This window comes from Xenopus tropicalis, chromosome 7 (genome assembly GCF_000004195.4).
Source record: "Xenopus tropicalis strain Nigerian chromosome 7, UCB_Xtro_10.0, whole genome shotgun sequence".
In the NCBI taxonomy this organism is placed as follows: Eukaryota; Metazoa; Chordata; class Amphibia; order Anura; family Pipidae; genus Xenopus; species Xenopus tropicalis.
Window position 1 is genome coordinate 32,844,710 of NC_030683.2, and position 20,575 is coordinate 32,865,284.

Consider the following 20,575-nt stretch of genomic DNA (forward strand, 5'->3'; position numbering starts at 1 on the left):
AAGAGGAGAGAGTAAAGAAGAGGAAGAAGAAAAGTTAAAGAAGAGAGAGAGGAGTCCTGAGGAGCAGCCACCCGATGAGTGCTGCAGGGAGAAACGGAGAAGGGAGGAGAGTGATGAAGGTAAAGAGAAATCACTTAAAAATGGCTAAATTGCAAAAATGATTGGCCCACGTGATTAAGGGGCCCATGCAGTACATGGGAGCAGCAAAACACGGGAACAGATAGAATTCAACTAAAATGGAACTGTGTCCAGTAAAGCTGAATTAACTATTATTATTCCATAAACTGTAAATAAACTCTCTTTTCCCCACTAGGAGGAGCCGGAGCCGGGAGATCCCAAGATCAACCTTCAAGGCCAAACCCACTCAGCATCTCCAGCTACAATTTCTATTCTGAGCTGGGAAAAGGAGGATTCGGCAAAGTGAGTGATTACTTCCCATTAGATACAGCTCTTTTTTGTTGTCTATAAATCCAAAATGTGGTAGAAAGTGAAATAAATGAATTATCTAGGGATTATTTTCAATCAGGTGTAAATAAAAAATATGATTAATTTCCATCTTTGTGCTCTAATAACACAGTTACATATATTCACTCTCTTTGTGCCTTTCACAGGTTATACTGGCTACATTAGGAGGCAGAAAGAAACATGTGGCTGTAAAATCCATCAAGAAGACCAAAGAGACTGATTACAGCAGCCTTCTTACTGAGGCCCAAGTACTTAACATCGCCAGAGACTGCCGGTTCCTTTGCCAAGGCTATGCCGCTTTTCAAACACAGGTACTACCAACTGCTATAGTCATACATCTGATCCCCTAACATAATGCCCTACATATTATATATATTATAGCCATTACAAATGACATGACTCCACATAACAAGCAAACAAAATATACAGCACAGTTTATAAAACAAATATCTTCCTAAAGCCATTATACACATTATTTCAGGTCTGCTTGCCTTGTGCACCCCATACATGTTTATGCAGGATTTTTACAGCCAGCACTGCATTCTGCCTGCTGAGATTAATAACAAAATGCAGCATGACTTATATTCATATAATATATAAATATATATATATTGTATTCTTTGTGTGCAGCATTTTCAGGATATTTATTACTGAAAAAATGAGGATTCCATTCTATTTGGCTTTACATTTATTTGCACCATTATGTAATTCATAAAAATAAGTACCACCCTACGTTGTAAGTCTTGTGCCATTTCTTCCTTCTCTTGACACTTTGCAATTGTCTGTGTAACCAGCGGCACGCCTTTTATGTCATGGAATTCCTGAGTGGGGGAAGCCTTGAGGATGAGCTGGATCAATACGGCAGCCTAGATATACAGAGAGTACGGTAAGTATTATATTGGTACAGGTACAATATCACTAAGAAATAGATTTATACAAATTGTACCTATACAAAGGATGGAATAATACAATAAGTACATTTTGACACTGGGGAGCATCATATTTAAATTTCATATTACATGATAATCTTTATGGAGGTAACCATTATTTCCCTGTTTAAAAGGTTCCATTCGGCGGAGATGATCTGCGGCCTGCAGTTCCTGCATAACAAGGGGATTATCCACCGGTCAGTATACAATTTTTCCTCTCTGTAACATTGCTGCAAATCAGCAGCCCTTGTCTTTTTTTTATCTAATTCCTTTTATCGTTATATTACAGAGACATTAAACCCCTGAATATTCTGTTGGACCATCGAGGGCATGCAAAAATCTCCGATTTCGGCCTGGCCAAGCAGAATATCTTCCGCGGCAACACCACGATTGGCAGGGCTGGAACTGTGGGATACATGGCCCCGGAGGTGAGATATGCAAATAGAGTATAATTACAGCCGAAACCTAGTAAAAGCAAGAAGTATAGGAGAATGTGCCCAGGACAACAGAACAGAATATACAATACAGCTGATGTCTTACAAAGACGTAAAGTTTTAACTGTTAGACAAATAATTATTTAAGGACAAGGATAGAGTAATATACTGGAGGGGGGTATAGGCACTCCAAAGTTTAATAACTCTTTTTCCCTGGACCAGTGCTCCTGTTTGGAAATAATTACAGGGATCACACTCTATATGTGCCAGGTTGCCATCTTACCGATATTCACCAAGCCCCCCCCCCCCTTGTGGCTTCTGCATACAGTAGTTACATTTTCTCTACATATTACTGTACCGTGCATGCAAAAGGGAGGCTCGGAAGGTACTAAGAAGATGTTGGCACAACACTTGCCCCTTGTTGAAAAGAGCATTAAAATACCAAGATGCAATATACTGTAGGTATTGGTACAAGTGGGCCACTGGAGAGAACCAACTTATCTGCAACAGTTTCTTAATTACATGATAAACACTGTATTACTATCTCAGGCTTATACAGAGCTTTAGTGCCAACTGGATTGTGCCAGGCATCACCCATATTTGCAGTTGTAGTTATACCCTTACAGAATTTATTGGGTCCTGGAAAATATGACTGTTCTGACCCAAGCTAGGGAACCAACTGATCTCATGAATTACTCCCTACACTCATTGGCCAACTAAACCCACTGAACTCCGTTGCCAATATTAAGCCAGTAAACATACTTAAAAGGTGGCATTTTGCAACTTGGTAAGAGATTTATTTTTCTTTTTAAGATTCTACATAGAAGCCCCTACACTGCAGCAGTAGACTGGTGGTCATTTGGCATCACCATCTGCGACATGGCCACCGGCAAACTGCCCTTTGACCACAGCGACGATGAGGAGCTCATTCATGCCACCAAACACCATGATCCCGAAATACCTAAATGGCTGGATGAAGATCTAAAAAATCTTCTGGGCAAGGTGGGTCCCAAAAGTGCTATAGAAGTATTGCAACAAATATATTTCTCATCCATTAGCGATATTAAAACAATTGTCCTTTGATCCTTTAGCTTCTTAAAAGGAAGCCGAAATGGCGCCTTGGACTGCGAGGGAACATCAGGCGCCACCCATTCTATCAATCCATTGATTGGGTGGTGCTGGAAGAGAAAGGCGCAGAACCACCTTTTCAGCCCAAAACAGTAAGTACATGGAATGGTAGGGAATACAAAATTAAAAATGATTATAGCCCTGGGTGAATAGCACTGACTAGTGAAATAGGTGGGTCAGAAAGCAATGAGTTAAACTTGAATTTAAGCATTAAGCACACAAGTCTCTATACTCACACAGCCATGACAGCCCACAGAAAACCTATACACATTAGACAAATGTCTCTGCAAAGACAAGCAATATGGCACTTGCATATTTCCATTGCAGGCTTTATTGTATATTATAAAATACATGGCCAACTGTTCACAATGGATTTTGTATCATATTGACTATAATACTTTTTTCCCTTTCATGCAGCCACCAGCAAAATTATTCCAGCCACATAATGGAGAGCCGCCCCTGTCATTCCTCGGGGCCCAGGAAGATGAAGCTACATCAAGGGACAGAAACATCGTTCCGGGCTTTTCATTTTTAAGTTCCAGCTGGCTGAAGTGAGTATATTGGTATGTGTGTAAGCCAGCCAATAATAACACCATGGTATTTCAATTGAGCAGAAAGAACATCAGAGGGCAGTTGGCATTACTGTGGGCTTCAAGACCAGCTCTAGCTGCTGCACAAAGGCCGGATCATCCTCTGCAACTCCTGTTTCAACCGTCAGCTCCTCCTTCACCTGGGATTCCATCTCCCAGAGTATGAGACTGCCGGGTAACATCAGGCCTGGAATTATGAGAGGCAGTCACTCATCTGGCACATCAAGACAGGTAAGTTCCAGGTAAGTATTTATTTCTAAGAGAGAATGTGTGAGAGAATGTGAGCTAAGGGTGTAACAAGAAGGCGAGCAGATACTAAGATCCCAGCCTGCTTTGCCTTCCTGCACATCATGTCTATATAACCCATACCCTGATAGTTATGTTTATAGTTCTGTAATTCTGTTGTTTTTCCAGGCCAAGGGTTTTTTTCCCTGTCCGAGGCAAATTACCAGCCGCTTCAGACAGGGTTTTTTTTTACCTTAGCCTGCAAATTTAGTTAAATCGGTTAAGGTTAAAGTTAAATGAGCAAAGGGTGGAACTTATAGACACGTGCAGTTGATGCCTCTTGTGTTGTCGTTGTCACGTTTGACATGTTTTCTGTTGAGGGGAGCCAATGGCAAATTATTCCCATTGGCTCTCCTCTGAGGCGTTACACCCGGAGGGAAAGGTGAGTGAATGCCGGTAACAGGGTTGAAGCCTTGACGTGGCGTTACTGCTCACATGTACAAACATGTGCTAATTCAACCAATGGTGCGACTGTGAGTAAAGTGTTTCATTGGCTCAATTTGTCTTTATTGAGTTTTAGATTTATTCAGGTCAAAATTGTCTTTAAGATTTGGGATTTATGTTTTAATATTAACTTTAAAGGGCTAATTTGTCTTAAAATTTAATTTTAGTATGATGTCGACAATGATATTCTGAAATAATTTGCAGTTGGTCATCATTTTTTATGGTTCTAGAATTATTTCACTTTTTGGCTATAAGCTCTCAATAAGCGAGAATTCTTCATTATGTCACACGTTTATGTCTCATGTACAAACCAAGTGTAAAAAAAAAAAAAAAAAAAAATGTAAAAATGTATTTTACCAATAACGTATAATGTAATAATGGAGCACATTGACCTTAAAGCACCATACCCAAAGAAACACAGAGAAACTTGGAATGTAGGAAAAAATATTACTTGTTCCTTTTATTGCATTCACTGTCCCAATGCATCCCTGTGAGTATAACACAAGCGGGTACATTATTTGGCTTCTCAGCACACACCATGGAACATAATGAGAGCAAACCTTCAGCATTCATAATGTTTAATTAAGAAAAAGGGGTACTTACTGAATTGCTGTATTCTTATAGCATCTCTTTTACGGTAACTGCTACAAAATATATTTTTTCTGTGCCAGTCTGTGGTTGCAAAGGAGGTTATGTGCCCTTCTTCTCCATTACATCCAGGTCTGGGAATCATGGCCTTTTGTCGAGAGCTTGTGGTATTGAAATATTACATATAAGTTCATTTCTTACTCTTTGGTAAACATGTTTCCTTTGATTGATGGTTACAGAGAAAAAGCACAGAATTCCATTGTGTTCCAATGTGCATATGTCGTACACCACAGATGCCACACAAACCTTTGAAGGGCACAGTTTTTTTTGCACAAACACATAGAAGCCGCCATTTCATTATATTTGCTTTGCTGTCCAAGGTCTCTCTAGAAGCAGCATGTTCCAGATAAAAATAGATGGGCAGCTGAGGGGAGTGTGAGTCTGATCATGTCATTATAGGGAACGAGATTATTTCATCAAAATATGCTCGTCTGGTTTTTGATGAGAGGCTTGAGAGGTCAAAGACCCTAAGATGCAAGACATGGACAATGCTGCAGCCAAAACACTGCACTAATTTGCAGGGAACCATGAAAGGTTTCCATATGTGACAGCAGGGCTGCCATCAGAAATCATGGGGCCCCTCACCACTAAATTTTCTGGGCCCCCTCAGAAACTCCCCCAATGGCCCCTCCCATCAGTACAAAGGACACACAGACATGAGACATTGTTTGCCAGCAGTGCCCACCCCCCGTGTAAATTTAGCCAGCAGTGCCCCCCTAGGACATTGGTAGCCAGCAGTGTGCCCCCTAATACATTGATAGCCAGTATTGCCCCCCTAGTGCCTAGGTAGCCAGCAGTGCCCCATAATACATTGGTAGCCAGCAGTGCCCCATAATACATTGGTAGTCAGCAGTGTCCCATAATACATTGGTAGCCAGCAGTGCCCCCCTAGTACATTATTAGTCAGCAATGCCCCCTAATACATTGGTAGCCAGCAGTGCCCCGAAATACATTGGTAGCCAGCAGTGCCACCCTAGTGCCGTGGTAGCCAACAGTGCCCTTAATACATTGCTAGCAAGCAGTGCCACCCCCCGTGCATTGGTAGCCAGCAGTGCCCCCCTAGTGCATTGGTAGCACCCAGTGCCCCCCCCCCAGTGGACTGGTAGCCAGCAGTGCCCCCCTAGTGCATTGGTAGCCAGCAGTACCCCCCCCCCCCCAGTGCATTGACAGCCAGCAGTGCCATATACTGCTTGCACATTAGCCCAGCCTCCAATCCTTAAAAAGTGATAGAATGTGGTTTATGGCGTAGGTGTAGTCCATTATTTTAAGTAATACTGAAGCTGAAGAATGATCCAATTAACCTGAAAAATAACACTAATTAAGCTCTATTTATGTTCTGCATCAGCTCTATTACTGCAGATATATAGAGCTTAATAAATATAGAGCCTTTAGTTGTTTCACTATGATCAAACAGCTATAGATCATATTATAGCAGTGGGGCACAAATTGTGGCACTTTAACCAAGAAGTAGATGTCGGGGTCCCAGCCTGAGTGCCACTTTGTCAAAATTTGAGATCAAACCATTATTTTCCCTCTTACATCTAAAGTTATAAGATTGAGTCTTATAGCCATGATGCAAATCTATGTAACCCTGTTATAGGGCAGCTAAACCAAATGCCACAAAGGGAGCCTACACTCAAATGGTCTGAGGGCCTTCATACCAGTATTCATTACTTACCCAGTACACGCTGTGCAGCTTTGGGATCAAGGAAATTTACTGGGTCATCTTCCTCCCCTTCTTTAAGCCAAGCCTGGCTCTTCTGCCGGGCCCGTTTCTTTTGTTGTTTGGTTGGTTTCTCTTCCTCTTCCTCTACTTCATCAGAATCAGCCAAAATGTCTTCCATACTGAAAACCAGTTATGGACCATTCAGTGCACAGTCTACTAAAGGAGCCCATATACATTAAGATCTGCTCATTTGGTGAGGTCATCAAATAAGCAGATCTTTCTCCTAATATGCCCATCTAAGGTGGGTGATATTTGGCAAAATAATCAAATTACAATGAATGGTATAGGAGCCGCATCAATAAAACCATGCGGTCCCCAATCCAATGGCAAAATCAAACCTGCCCGACACCTTGCCATTTTTGGCCCAGATATCGGTCGGTTAGGCCTGTTGGGGAACCCTATACGCAAGCAGATAAGCTGAATCGGTCTAAAGGACTTGATTCGGCAGCTTAAACCTGCCTGAGTATGGCCACCTTAAGTTTCTTCTTTCCAAGACCATATAGATGGTAATCTTCAAGCAACATGGACTTTACCAGCTCAAGCCTAGATCCATGGGCAGATAAGGGAGGGTTGGGATAACCAAAACACATGCAGGAAATACACTTTATTGCAGCTTTCAAGAAGTCCTAACAGAATTGTGGCATGAATACATCACTTTACTGCAGTAAAGCTAGCCACATGTTGAGTTACCTTCCTTGGTGAGGCCACCAAATGAGCATATTTCTGCCTGATTTGCCCACTCATGCGCTGGGCCAAATACTGTCCCTATGGAGACATATTAGACAAAGACCACATCAATGTGGCGATCCAGTCCTTGTCCGATAGGATTTTCAAAATTGCCCAGCAGATATTCAGTAACTCCGGTAAGTTATCTAGGCCCTTCTGAAGGCCCCATAAACAGGCAAATAAGCTGCTGATTAGGTATGGAAACACTAAGTTGGCAGTTTTTATTAGCCCTCAACAAAGACAGATAAATAACTAGGCAAATAGGCTCACAGTCAGTGGACGTAAATAACAGGTGACATGCATTCTGTGCCATCTATCCACAGGTAAAAAAGATTTAAAGAAATATGCAGAGTTAAAAATTTTGTTCTCTTTACTTTTTTCAAATTATATTAATACAGTATATTAATTCCTTAATTCGGAGCTTTCTGGATAACGGGTGTCCGGATAAGGGATCCCATTTCTGTATAAGGTTTGCAATTCTCTACTCAGCTGTGTGGGGATGGAGAAAATATATTCCCATTCTCCCAGCACAGAATAAGCAGGCAAATGGATGCACAGTGGCTAACTGACTGGAGAAGTAGCAACGCCGGCCTAGTTAGATCAATTCCAAGTAATGCAAAAAGGATAACCCAGAGAGCAGAAAGAGCAACTTACACCTTCCCCTAGTGACTAATTGCAAAACTTTAAGCACAACCTGTTTCAGCTTAACCAACCTTCCTCAGGTGCATACAGATATGGTGACAGCAAACAGACCTTTTAACCCCTGCACATATCAGCAAGTTACACCAGCTTCACAGAGAGGCCAGGTGCATAGTCATATATGTATTTAGTGATTACTGCCATCTAGTGGCCTGCTCCGAAATAGCACCACTACGCATCTCAAAATGTTGTTTCAATTGATTGACCACAAGTTCACATGTATTACAAAAAAAAAAAATAAAATAAAGAAAACCACAAAAAGCATCGTAACATTAGACGCAGTGCGTAGGCTGAAGGTACGCACAAAAAGAAAAGAAACTTGTAGGTTCACACTGAGATGTAAGTCTCTTGGGGGATAACACACACATAATAAACCGCACATTCTCTTCTCTATTTCCAGGAATCTTTCTATCTGCTTTGGGCAATACCATGCACCAAGAGGCTGGGTAAATCACAGATGTGAGAAACGTAATAGCGGAACTGCACATAGTACCCATAAAGGAAAGAAATGTGCACAGAAAGCAATATGACTGAAGCATCAAGATAAACTCTGTAGGTAGAGAGATTTTATGACCTAAGGAGGGGCCTAAATTATAGTTGAACTGCAACTTTCTGAGAAATCTCTGCTAGACTGAGAAACTAGCTCTGAATGATGCCCTCTGAGATGAAGTCCCCTGCCACCTCAGCCACCTTGTTTACTGACCCGTTTACCAGGGGATGAAAGGATGAAGTGCTTTTCAGGGAAGTCAGGAGTGTTTTCTGTAATTCTTCCAGATTGTTGTTTACAAATTCTTTGCATGGTGGCTGTTCCCCTGCACATATTTCCTCCAAAACTCTATAGGCTTTCTTCTGCAAACTGTGATTTTTATCCTGTGAAATACACAATAAAGCTTTATTATAACTGCCCAAATACAAATACTGCTTGTTGAGGTTCACCGTCTGTTTAGAGCCTCAAGATATGGCAAAATAGTGTGATAGATCTTAGTCATGGAGGGTTCATCTGCATACGGTGCCATGGCAATGATCAGGTCCAGCATATAAAATCTGTACAACAAAAACAGTATAAAATCTTACAGCTTGCACAGTTTTAAAACCCTTTCGGTAACAACTGTCTTGCCAGTAAACACACAGCATGGATCAAAAACTCAGGTGCCAGAAAAAAGTACCTCTAGGATGGGCACAGCCATAGGCTGAGTCTCCTATTCCTGCTATGGCTAGTTTTCCCTCCCCAACAGTTAACAACTTCCTCCTCCATGTCTGTTCCCTTTGATTGGCTGCTAATATACTGTGTGGTAACTCTCACCACTGCTACTCTCTTTCCAATCTCTCCTCAGTACTACTTCATTCTAGTGGCTATCCTCTGTACTAATACTTCCTTTCCTCTAGTGGCTATCCTCTGTACTAATACTTCCTTTCCTCTAGTGGCTATCCTCTGTACTAATACTTCCTTTCCTCTAGTGGCTATCCCCTGTACTAATACTTCCTTTCCTCTAGTGGCTATCCTCTGTACTAATACTTCCTTTCCTCTAGTGGCTATCCTCTGTACTAATACTTCCTTTCCTCTAGTGGCTATCCTCTGTACTAATACTTCCTTTCCTCTAGTGGCTATCCCCTGTACTAATACTTCCTTTCCTCTAGTGGCTATCCCCTGTACTAATACTTCCTTTCCTCTAGTGGCTATCCTCTGTACTAATACTTCCTTTCCTCTAGTGGCTATCCACTGTACTAATACTTCCTTTCCTCTAGTGGCTATCCCCTGTACTAATACTTCCTTTCCTCTAGTGGCTATCCCCTGTACTAATACTTCCTTTCCTCTACTGGCTATCCACTGTACTAATACTTCCTTTCCTCTACTGGCTATCCTCTGTACTAATACTTCCATTCCTCTCGTGGCTATCCCCTGTACTAATACTTCCATTCCTCTAGTGGCTATCCTCTGTACTAATACTTCCTTTCCTCTAGTGGCTATCCCCTGTACTAATACTTCCATTCCTCTAGTGGCTATCCTCTGTACTAATACTTCCTTTCCTCTAGTGGCTATCCCCTGTACTAATACTTCCATTCCTCTAGTGGCTATCCTCTGCACTAATACTTCCTTTCCTCTAGTGGCTATCCCCTGTACTAATACTTCCTTTCCTCTAGTGGCTATCCTCTGTACTAATACTTCCTTTCCTCTAGTGGCTATCCACTGTACTAATACTTCCTTTCCTCTAGTGGCTATCCCCTGTACTAATACTTCCTTTCCTCTAGTGGCTATCCCCTGTACTAATACTTCCTTTCCTCTACTGGCTATCCACTGTACTAATACTTCCTTTCCTCTACTGGCTATCCTCTGTACTAATACTTCCATTCCTCTCGTGGCTATCCCCTGTACTAATACTTCCTTTCCTCTAGTGGCTATCCACTGTACTAATACTTCCTTTCCTCTAGTGGCTATCCCCTGTACTAATACTTCCTTTCCTCTAGTGGCTATCCCCTGTACTAATACTTCCTTTCCTCTACTGGCTATCCACTGTACTAATACTTCCTTTCCTCTACTGGCTATCCTCTGTACTAATACTTCCTTTCCTCTAGTGGCTATCCTCTGTACTAATACTTCCTTTCCTCTAGTGGCTATCCTCTGTACTAATACTTCCTTTCCTCTAGTGGCTATCCTCTGTACTAATACTTCCTTTCCTCTAGTGGCTATCCTCTGTACTAATACTTCCTTTCCTCTAGTGGCTATCCTCTGTACTAATACTTCCTTTCCTCTAGTGGCTATCCCCTGTACTAATACTTCCTTTCCTCTAGTGGCTATCCTCTGTACTAATACTTCCTTTCCTCTAGTGGCTATCCTCTGTACTAATACTTCCTTTCCTCTAGTGGCTATCCTCTGTACTAATACTTCCTTTCCTCTAGTGGCTATCCCCTGTACTAATACTTCCTTTCCTCTAGTGGCTATCCCCTGTACTAATACTTCCTTTCCTCTAGTGGCTATCCTCTGTACTAATACTTCCTTTCCTCTAGTGGCTATCCACTGTACTAATACTTCCTTTCCTCTAGTGGCTATCCCCTGTACTAATACTTCCTTTCCTCTAGTGGCTATCCCCTGTACTAATACTTCCTTTCCTCTACTGGCTATCCACTGTACTAATACTTCCTTTCCTCTACTGGCTATCCTCTGTACTAATACTTCCATTCCTCTCGTGGCTATCCCCTGTACTAATACTTCCATTCCTCTAGTGGCTATCCTCTGTACTAATACTTCCTTTCCTCTAGTGGCTATCCTCTGTACTAATACTTCCTTTCCTCTAGTGGCTATCCCCTGTACTAATACTTCCATTCCTCTAGTGGCTATCCCCTGTACTAATACTTCCATTCCTCTAGTGGCTATCCTCTGTACTAATACTTCCTTTCCTCTAGTGGCTATCCTCTGTACTAATACTTCCTTTCCTCTAGTGGCTATCCCCTGTACTAATACTTCCATTCCTCTAGTGGCTATCCCCTGTACTAATACTTCCATTCCTCTAGTGGCTATCCTCTGTACTAATACTTCCTTTCCTCTAGTGGCTATCCCCTGTACTAATACTTCCATTCCTCTAGTGGCTATCCTCTGCACTAATACTTCCTTTCCTCTAGTGGCTATCCTCTGTACTAATACTTCCTTTCCTCTAGTGGCTATCCTCTGTACTAATACTTCCTTTCCTCTAGTGGCTATCCTCTGTACTAATACTTCCTTTCCTCTAGTGGCTATCCTCTGTACTAATACTTCCTTTCCTCTAGTGGCTATCCTCTGCACTAATACTTCCTTTCCTCTAGTGGCTATCCCCTGTACTAATACTTCCTTTCCTCTAGTGGCTATCCCCTGTACTAATACTTCCAGTTCTATCTCTCTCCCAATTCCCACGAGTAGGGATGAGCGAATCTGCCCCGTTAGCTTCTCAGGTCTGGACGATCATTGATTGCCATTCCCAGGGTGCGTGCAATTCCCTTGAAGGTGCAAAATCCAGGTAACATTGTCCAGATCTGAAATCAGAGCGAATGTTTTGCATTAAAGCTTGAAGACAACGCTAATATGCGCTTATTGGCACCATCCATTTCGACAGGCAATTAGGGACCAGTAACACTGTAAAATGCCCAATAGGAATTAAGTGTAAAAATCAATTGGTTTGTCAGCAATTAAAAAAGACCGGTTAAAAAGTTGCTTAGAAAGGGTCCTTCTATAACATAACAAAAGTTAATACAGGTATGGCACCCCTTATCCGGAAACCCATTATCTGGAAAGTTCCAAATTACTGAAAGGCCATCTCCCGTAGACTCCAATACAAGCAAATAATTCTAATTTTAAAAATGTATCTGGTACCTGGTACTTGATCCAAATTAAGATATAATTAATCCTTATTGCAGGCAAAACAATCCTATTGGGTTTATTCAATAGTTAAATGATTTTTATTAGACTTAAGTTATGGAGATCCAAATTACAGAAAGATCCCTTATCCGGAAAACCCATTCTGGATAACAGGTCCCATACCAGTACAAAGTGAACGTCCCATTTAAGTTACCAGGAAGTACTCTGCTTACTTGCCACTGGAGGGTTTCACACATTTTTGCTTCAAGATTTCGGCCATCTTGATATAGATGAGCAGCTGAATATAAAGAGTTTTCAAAATAAGGGATCTTTCTATAATTCGGCTTACAATACCCTAGTCTTCTAAAAACCTTTTAAACATGAAAAACCTATTGGATTGTTTTGCCACCAATATGGATTAATGCAGCTTAGTTACCATTAAGTACAAGGTACTATAATTACAAACGAAAGAGAAAATAATTTAAAAAAATGTAATTACATGTTTAAAATGGACTCTATCGGTGATGGCCTTTTCCATTATTCAGAACTTTCTTAATAACAAGATAGGCAGATAAAAACAATTCTAAACTTAGGCTTTCCCTACTGAAAACAGCGGCATCAGAAATAGTTTATCCAGTTAGGTGCCGAGATTGAACCAATCAGAGCTGAGCAAGCATTTCCTCAAACTGTTTGTTTTCCACCAACAAAGCATCACTATTATGTACAGAGATCAACCTCAGTAAATACACAATAACCAAAGTTCCCAGCTTTTACTTTTAGGACTACTGAGTAAAGCAAATAAATGGTCCCAGAACCTGAACATTAGATAGAAGTCTTAATATTGAAGGGTACTAAATGCCTGCATGAAACCCTTGCAGAGGACTTGCTCTAAAACATTCGTGTAAGGACACATAGCAGGCCCCCCGTCAATGTCCTGGCCATGTTGATATTTGTACTTCCTTCCATGTTTTCCTTTATCTCCTTTATCTTTATATTTCCCTCATATTGAATTAGTGATGCATTATTTGAGTATACAGAGCCTTGTTTAAACTTACTTGTTGCTACGACGCCATAATCCTAGGATACCAATCGCTACTTATTAATTTGATTATGAATTACAATAACAAATGGAATCAACTGTTTCTTAACTGCTTTTATCCTTTGTCTAAATCTGCGCTGAACGAAATGAATGGAGACACAAAGAAGCGATCGTTAGAGTTTATTTATTGTTTGCTTTATTTCAACTCTCTTTAACATTATTGCAACATTCTGCTATGTCCTTTCATTATTATGTTGGGTTGAAAAAACCCCAACATACTGTTCTTCGATTTAAAATGCTGCTTTTCTCACACTATTTATGTTAGGGTCCCCAAACTTTTCGCTGTTGGTGACTAGGGGACTAAGGTTAAAGTTTAGAAAAAGTAGGTGGAGACACCAACAGCCAATCAGATTTCACTCAGTGACTTCACATGTTTTCAAACCAACATTAAGTTTGTTCTCAAACTTCCCATTTTAGTTGTGGATTTAATTCTCCTTTAAAAATAACGTAATTTGTGAGTTGTTCCTCTATCCCTTATTTTTTGCAATGAGATTCAGCAGAGCAGAGAATTTACTGCTTTCAGTTGCAATTACACTTCCTAGTAACTTTAAAATCATTCATGTACAAGATCTATATGAGACATCATTTCACCATTACCAACAAATCCCCCTTTACTGGATCTCTGCCTTTAGGTTTCTGAGAGGAGCCACTAAGGTCACAGAACTAACTGGCGCCTGCAGTGCCTCGTCCTACAGCTTACAAACCATAGAGCACTTTCTTACTCTGAAACAGGGCACAATGTATTATATCATTAATATGTATTAGATATACGAGCCTTTGTCTCTTAATGCTCAATTACATCAATATCAATATCAAATTTATTACAGAATGATCACGTATGTTGCAATAACACAGTGATATATCATGATTTTTCGCTCAATACATAACATATGTCAATGTATAAAAGATGAATAATGATTTGTGTTGGAATGATTTAAAATCTCAAAGAATCTTACACCAGAATTATATTTTAAGAACATAAAAATCCAACACTCCTTTTTACAGTATTATCATAGACTTACAAGCACCTACATCACCTGCAAGTTTTAATTAGGCATTATACTATTGACAAATCTATCTATTTATCTTTCTATCTATCTATCCATCATATATGGAGGATATGTTATATTTCAGAGCCTAAATTTACAAAAGAAAGCAACAATCGGAGTCCTAGAATGACAGAGAAAACAAAATGAGGTTGAAGTAGTTGGGACTCACTTTTTCTTGTCTAGCAGAAGGGAGAGATGTGCGAGTGTCGGAGTCGTACAGACGCTTTAGTGTGCTGCTGTACCCAGAAGGATCGCTTTACAACTGTGTGCACTGATGACATAAATGTGGGAGGCTGCTTCCTCTGTGAGGTGCCCTGGCAAGGCTCTACCTTAGAGTAGATAAGAAATCCTCATGCTCTCTTTTGCCTGCCGAGAAGCAGTGAATTCAGTGAGTGCAGAACACAGATATTAACTCTCTCATTCACTAGGCTCTGTTACAGTAAACAGGGCCGCCATCAGGGGCTGCACCCTCTGGCATTGCCACAGTGACAACGAGTAACAAATAAGAAAAAAGTAAAAGGAATAGAGCACTCCATTATATGAAAAAACGCTTGTTTTATGTAACATACCAAAAAAAGGCAAAAGGAAGGATACCCAACGTATTTCAGCCCCACCTACGGGGTATCTGTCACAGTGATGATGAAGCACTGGTTTAACATACCCAATTTCTAAAAGATACTTGGACCAGTCTGATCAAATATAATTGACAACTGGTTGCTTATTGCTTGTGTCTGTGTTTGGAATTAGTATCTCTATCTCTAGATTTCTTGTTTCTTGTCTTATATGCTCCTTGGAATTAAGTTAAGGTTTTTATTTGATTGTGGAATGTGCTGACTTTTCTTGATGTAACTGAATATCAGGGTTGGACTGGCCCAGCAGGCTACTTGGGAAACTCCTTGTAGGCCCAGGTGTCTGACGGTCTTCCTGCTCACCCAACCATTGGTCCTTACATTTCAAGGAACACCGGTTTGTATCAGATGTGGTAAAGAATGTACTATAAATATGTCAATAAAGGATATCAAGCAATATCAGCATTTTGTGTATTTGTTATAGTAAGCAATTGTAGGAGATCCTAATTGCAGAAAAATTCTTATCCAGAAAACCCCAGGTTCTGCTCATTCTGGATAACAGATGCCATACCTGCTCTGCATTGGAATCTTTATAATTAAACCATAGTTGCAAAATTGTGATACGTCTTTCACATTTGTTATCAGATAGGGCAATAAGAAAATGCATTTCTTGGATATAATTATTAACCCTTGCTATAAAGTGGGGGGCATCCGATGTAGAGATATAACCCAGCAATCTGCTACTCATAACTGTGCCTGTAGAATGGTGGAATGTTAACTCAGACCTGGGCAAGGAAAGTTAACGGAACATTTCAAATGGAAGATGCTCTTTGGTTTATTTGCATACAAAAAGCTGTTGCAGGGTCGTCTTCCTTTAATGTTGTGCCCTGGCACCGGGCTGATTAACCTGATTAACTTAGGGCTATGAGAGGATCCCTTTCTCACTGTATATGAACCTTACACTGTAGGGAAGAGAGAGAACCTGCATGTTGGGCTCATACAGCTCCCTCACACACAAATGACAGTAAATGGTGTCCCATGAACACATAAAGCAACACAAATAGACTTTCATATATTAAACAGAATCTGATTTGGATCACAGACTAGACAAACAGATTGAAACCTATATACATATAGTATAAGTAAGCTGATAAACTAACAGCATGTGGAATGTATGGGAGTCACTAGCTACACTCATGGGTGCTCTGTAAATAAAAACAGCACTGGTTTATAGGGACCGGACTCTAAGCTGCAATGGCATCTTATAGCCTGTGCCCAGGTTGGGATATGTACTTGTCTCTGGGCTGCAATGGTATCTAACAGCCTGTGCCCAGGTTGGGATATGTCCCTGGCTCTGTGCTGCAATGGTATCTAATAGCCTGTGTCCATGTGACCATGTGACCACAGGGCAAGAGACCTCAACCGTTGGAAAGTGACAGTTGGCCAGAAGACTTCAGTGACAGAAGAAGAAGTAGCAGGGAGTTCTTCAAGATCTTACAGAAAAAATGAAGAGGAGTCGTCCAGATTTTAGCGACAGGAGCCCCAGACACTCACGGGAGAAGAAGAGAAGAGGAGAGAGTAAAGAAGAGGAAGAAGAAAAGTTAAAGAAGAGAGAGAGGAGTCCTGAGGAGCAGCCACCCGATGAGTGCTGCAGGGAGAAACGGAGAAGGGAGGAGAGTGATGAAGGTAAAGAGAAATCACTTAATGGCTAAATTGCAAAAATGATTGGCCCACGTGATTAAGGGGCCCATGCAGTACATGGGAGCAGCAAAACATGGGAACAGATAGAATTCAACTAAAATGGAACTGTGTCCAGTAAAGCTGAATTAACTATTATTATTCCATAAACTGTAAATAAACTCTCTTTTCCCCACTAGGAGGAGCCGGAGCCGGAGCCGGGAGATCCCAAGATCAACCTTCAAGGCCAAACCCACTCAGCATCTCCAGCTACAATTTCTATTCTGAGCTGGGAAAAGGAGGATTCGGCAAAGTGAGCTTCCCATTAGATACAGCTCTTTTTTGTTGTCTATAAATCCAAAATGTGGTAGAAAGTGAAATAAATGAATTATCTAGGGATTATTTTCAATCAGGTGTAAATAAAAAATATGATTAATTTCCATCTTTGTGCTCTAATAACACAGTTACATATATTCACTCTCTTTGTGCCTTTCACAGGTTATACTGGCTACATTAGGAGGCAGAAAGAAACATGTGGCTGTAAAATCCATCAAGAAGACCAAAGAGACTGATTACAGCAGCCTTCTTACTGAGGCCCAAGTACTTAACATCGCCAGAGACTGCCGGTTCCTTTGCCAAGGCTATGCCGCTTTTCAAACACAGGTACTACCAACTGCTATAGTCATACATCTGATCCCCTAACATAATGCCCTACATATTATATATATTATAGCCATTACAAATGACATGACTCCACATAACAAGCAAACAAAATATACAGCACAGTTTATAAAACAAATACCTTCCTAAAGCCATTATACACATTATTTCAGGTCTGCTTGCCTTGTGCACCCCATACATGTTTATGCAGGATTTTTACAGCCAGCACTGCATTCTGCCTGCTGAGATTAATAACAACATGCAACATGCCTTATATTCATATAATATATAAATATATATATATTGTATTCTTTGTGTGCAGCATTTTCAGGATATTTATTACTGAAAAAATGAGGATTCCATTCTATTTGGCTTTACATTTATTTGCACCATTATGTCATTCATAAAAATAAGTACCACCCTACGTTGTAAGTCTTGTGCCATTTCTTCCTTCTCTTGACACTTTGCAATTGTCTGTGTAACCAGCGGCACGCCTTTTATGTCATGGAATTCCTGAGTGGGGGAAGCCTTGAGGATGAGCTGGATCAATACGGCAGCCTAGATATACAGAGAGTACGGTAAGTATTATATTGGTACAGGTACAATATCACTAAGAAATAGATTTATACAAATTGTACCTATACAAAGGATGGAATAATACAATAAGTACATTTTGACACTGGGGAGCATCATATTTAAATTTCATATTACATGATAATCTTTATGGAGGTAACCATTATTTCCCTGTTTAAAAGGTTCCATTCGGCGGAGATGATCTGCGGCCTGCAGTTCCTGCATAACAAGGGGATTATCCACCGGTCAGTATACAATTTTTCCTCTCTGTAACATTGCTGCAAATCAGCAGCCCATGTCTTTTTTTTTTATCTAATTCCTTTTATCGTTATATTACAGAGACATTAAACCCCTGAATATTCTGTTGGACCATCGAGGGCATGCAAAAATCTCCGATTTCGGCCTGGCCAAGCAGAATATCTTCCGCGGCGACACCACGATTGGCAGGGCTGGAACTGTGGGATACATGGCCCCGGAGGTGAGATATGCAAATAGAGTATAATTACAGCCGAAACCTAGTAAAAGCAAGAAGTATAGGAGAATGTGCCCAGGACAACAGAACAGAATATACAATACAGCTGATGTCTTACAAAGACGTAAAGTTTTAACTGTTAGACAAATAATTATTTAAGGACAAGGATAGAGTAATATACTGGAGGGGGGTATAGGCACTCCAAAGTTTAATAACTCTTTTTCCCTGGACCAGTGCTCCTGTTTGGAAATAATTACAGGGATCACACTCTATATGTGCCAGGTTGCCATCTTACCGATATTCACCAAGCCCCCCCCCCCCTTGTGGCTTCTGCATACAGTAGTTACATTTTCTCTACATATTACTGTACTGTGCATGCAAAAGGGAGGCTCGGAAGGTACTAAGAAGATGTTGGCACAACACTTGCCCCTTGTTGAAAAGAGCATTAAAATACCAAGATGCAATATACTGTAGGTATTGGTACAAGTGGGCCACTGGAGAGAAACAACTTATCTGCAACAGTTTCTTAATTACATGATAAACACTGTATTACTATCTCAGGCTTATACAGAGCTTCAGTGCCAACTGGATTGTGCCAGGCATCACCCATATTTGCAGTTGTAGTTATACCCTTACAGAATTTATTGGGTCCTGGAAAATATGACTGTTCTGACCCAAGCTAGGGAACCAACTGATCTCATGAATTACTCCCTACACTCATTGGCCAACTAAACCCACTGAACTCCGTTGCCAATATTAAGCCAGTAAACATACTTAAAAGGTGGCATTTTGCAACTTGGTAAGAGATTTATATTTCTTTTTAAGATTCTACATAGAAGCCCCTACACTGCAGCAGTAGACTGGTGGTCATTTGGCATCACCATCTGCGACATGGCCACCGGCAAACTGCCCTTTGACCACAGCGACGATGAGGAGCTCATTCATGCCACCAAACACCATGATCCCGAAATACCTAAATGGCTGGATGAAGATCTAAAAAATCTTCTGGGCAAGGTGGGTCCCAACAGTGCTATAGAAGTATTGCAACAAATATATTTCTCATCCATTAGCGATATTAAAACAATTGTCCTTTGATCCTTTAGCTTCTTAAAAGGAAGCCGAAATGGCGCCTTGGACTGCGAGGGAACATCAGGCGCCACCCATTCTATCAATCCATTGATTGGGTGGTGCTGGAAGAGAAAGGCGCAGAACCACCTTTTCAGCCCAAAACAGTAAGTACATGGAATGGTGGGGAATACAAAATTAAAAATGATTATAGCCCTGGGTGAATAGCACTGACTAGTGAAATAAGTGGGTCAGAAAGCAATGAGTTAAACTTGAATTTAAGCATTAAGCACACAAGTCTCTATACTCACACAGCCATGACAGCCCACAGAAAACCTATACACATTAGACAAATGTCTCTGCAAAGACAAGCAATATGGCACTTGCATATTTCCATTGCAGGCTTTATTGTATATTATAAAATACATGGCCAACTGTTCACAATGGATTTTGTATCATATTGACTATAATACTTTTTTCCCTTTCATGCAGCCACCAGCAAAATTATTCCAGCCACATAATGGAGAGCCGCCCCTGTCATTCCTCGGGGCCAAGGAAGATGAAGCTACATCAAGGGACAGAAACATCGTTCCGGGCTTTTCATTTTTAAGTTCCAGCTGGCTGAAGTGAGTATATTGGTATGTGTGTAAGCCAGCCAATAATAACACCATGGTATTTCAATTGAGCAGAAAGAACATCAGCGGGCAGTTGGCATTACTGTGGGCTTCAAGACCAGCTCTAGCTGCTGCACAAAGGCCGGATCATCCTCTGCAACTCCTGTTTCAACCGTCAGCTCCTCCTTCACCTGGGATTCCATCTCCCAGAGTATGAGACTGCCGGGTAACATCAGGCCTGGAATTATGAGAGGCAGTCACTCATCTGGCACATCAAGAGAGGTAAGTTCCAGGTAAGTATTTCTTTCTAAGAGAGAATGTGTGAGAGAATGTGAGCTAAGGGTGTAACAAGAAGGCGAGCAGATACTAAGATCCCAGCCTGCTTTGCCTTCCTGC

The 20,575-nt window shown here is 40.9% G+C and overlaps 2 long non-coding RNA genes across 3 annotated transcripts; both read right to left on the reverse strand.

Annotated features, from left to right (window-relative positions):
• Positions 1-1,018: 1,018 nt before the first annotated feature.
• Positions 1,019-9,495, reverse strand: LOC116412414. 2 transcript variants are annotated; one of them, XR_004223683.1, is made up of 3 exons: positions 8,778-9,495; positions 6,602-6,768; positions 1,019-1,331 (listed from the first exon to the last, which is right to left on the reverse strand). It is a non-coding gene; the product is annotated as an uncharacterized LOC116412414 (long non-coding RNA). The 2 variants fall into 2 exon arrangements; XR_004223682.1 differs by lacking the exon at positions 1,019-1,331 and adding an exon at positions 4,226-5,024.
• Positions 9,496-11,995: 2,500 nt separating this feature from the next.
• On the reverse strand, positions 11,996-14,998 carry LOC116412253. The gene is made up of 2 exons (XR_004223618.1): positions 14,719-14,998; positions 11,996-12,079 (listed from the first exon to the last, which is right to left on the reverse strand). It is a non-coding gene; the product is annotated as an uncharacterized LOC116412253 (long non-coding RNA).
• Positions 14,999-20,575: the final 5,577 nt, after the last annotated feature.